This window comes from Vombatus ursinus, unplaced genomic scaffold (genome assembly GCF_900497805.2).
Source record: "Vombatus ursinus unplaced genomic scaffold, bare-nosed wombat genome assembly UNPS02014801.1, whole genome shotgun sequence".
Classification (NCBI taxonomy): Eukaryota; Metazoa; Chordata; class Mammalia; order Diprotodontia; family Vombatidae; genus Vombatus; species Vombatus ursinus.
The window spans coordinates 1416619-1419092 of record NW_020954579.1 but is presented as its reverse complement, the minus strand read 5'-3'; positions in this window follow the sequence as shown (position 1 = coordinate 1419092).

The following is a 2474-nucleotide window of genomic DNA, read 5'->3' as shown; positions in this document are numbered from 1 at the left end:
ATTAGATAACACAAATTTGTGGTGAACTCATTAAACATAGTTGTGTGACTTCTTTAACCAGAGGAGGTAGATGGTGGGAACAATCCAGTGCTGGGATTCGGAAAGGGATGGATATCAAAAGGATAGAAGGTAAGGGATTAAAAGGTCAAGACACTGTGCTAGGTGCTGGGGATACAGAAATGGAAACAATGAAGTTTCTGCCCTCAAGGAGCTTACATTCTACTGGAGAGAAACAACCTGTACACAGATAAGTAAGATAAAATGTATATAAAATAAAGGAAAGTCCTCTTAAACGTGAGCTGAACCTTGAAGAAGACTACAAGTTCCAAGAGGTAAGGGTGAAGAAGGAGAACATCGCAGACATTGGAAAGCCTTTACTAAGACACAGATGGAAGACGAAGTGTCATGTACAAGGGTATATCAAGTTGGACAATGTGGGAGGGGAAGACATTTGAGATCATCTGGAAGGTTGAGTGGAGCCAGACCATGAAGGGTTTTAAATGACAAGGAGTCTGCATTTTTTCCTAGATGCAATAAGCACCTTCTAAAGCTTTTGGAGCAAGGGAATGACGTGGCAAGACTCATGCTCTAGGAACGCCATTTTGGCAGCTGTGTAAACCACAGTTTGGAGATCAGGCTGGATACAGGGAAACCAATTAGGAGGCTATTATAATTATCCAGGTGAGAGGTAAATATAGAGGAATGAGAAGGCAAGAGAAGAGAGGAGGAGAGGGGAGGACAGGGGAGGGGAAGAAAGAAGAAGGGAGGGGAAGAGAGAGAAGGAGAAGAAAGGGGAGGAGAGACGAGGGGAAGAAAGAGGAAGGGAGGGGAAGAAAGAGGAGAAGAAAGGGAAGAAGTGGAGAGAGGGAGGAGGGGAGGAGGGGAGGAGAGAAGCCTAGGACATAGCCCTAAACTAAAGGACTGTCAAGATTAGGGGCTGGAGATGGATGATGATCCTGCAAAAGAGCCTGAGGAGTGTTTTGATTAGAAGGAGGAAAACCAGGAGAGAGCAGTGGAGCAAAAATCTAGGGAAAGAGTATCCAGAAGAAAGCAGTCAACAGTGTCAACTGTTTGAGAAAAGAAATTGGTTGAGAATAGACAGGGGCAGACTACTGAAGGCTCCTTTTTGAATGGGGCCAGCATCTGTCTGCTCTCCTGGCTCCCAGTCAAATGCTTCAACTAGCCATGAGTTTCATATTCTGCTACACTCTAGTCCAGGGGTGGGGAACCTGCGGCCTCGAGACCACATGTGGCCCTCTAGGTCCTCAAGTGCAGCCCTTATTCAGTGGGGAACCGCAGGTTCTCCACCCTTCTCTAGTCCCTAGTTTCCTGAACCCCAACATTTCATGGGCTTTTGGCTTTAGCCTGCAGTCATCTTCTCAGCTTCTCCATCTTTTCTTCTCAGCCCATAGATGATAAGTAAAGGAAAGATTTATTCAGAAAGGAAGAATTAAATTTATCAATTATCCTGAGGTATAAGAAGGTATATTGCTAATTAACTCTATAAACTAATATTCCCCTAGGCCATATCTTGCTGCCTAGAGGCCCTTGCCCAGGTGACATAATCCAGAAACAAATATATACAAAGTATTTACTTAAAGATGCAATTTTTGTAAAGGTAAAAAACTGGAAACTAAAGGGGTGCCCAACAATTGGAGAGTGGCTGAACAAATTGCGGTATATGATTGCAATGGAATATTATTGAGCTTTAAGAAATGATCAAATATTGACTATGTATATTTGCAATGGGTATTGGTTTTCTTGCCTTCTCAGTCAGTGGGTGAGGAAAGGGGAAGAGAGGGACTTTGGAGCTGAAAATAAAATAAAATTGAGATAGGGTAGGATGGTAGGTATGTTAGAGTATGATGGGGCCTAGGTATGTAGATGGGATATAGAAAGAGATGAAAGAGTTCAATGTAGAAGTTCTCAACCCTGCTTTAAGATCCATGAACTTGATTTTTTTAATAAATATTTTAATAACTATTTCAATTTAAATGTCTTCCTACACAGGAAATGACAAAATCTCCTATCAAATCAAGCATTTATTAAGTACCTGCTGTGTACAATGTTCTCCTCTCAGATTGTCACTTTTCTGTCACTTTTCTGTATATATCTTGTATGTACCTACTAATTTACATGTTGTCCTTCCAAGCAGAATATAAGCTCTACAAGGGCAGGAGCAATTATTGCTTTTCTTTGTATTCTCAGTACTTAGCATAGTGCCTATCACAAAATAATCACTTAATAAATGTTTGTAAGATGACTGAAAAAAAAAATTGAATTTCCAAAAAAAATTAAAAGGAACCATTTCAGACAATCCTGAGAAGACTTATCTGAATTGATGCACAATTAAAAAAAAAAAAAGCAAAACCAGGAGAACAACTTAAACAAAACAGAAAAAAATTAGAAATGCAAAAGTGTTAAACCCTCACACACACACACACACACACACACACACACACACACACACACAC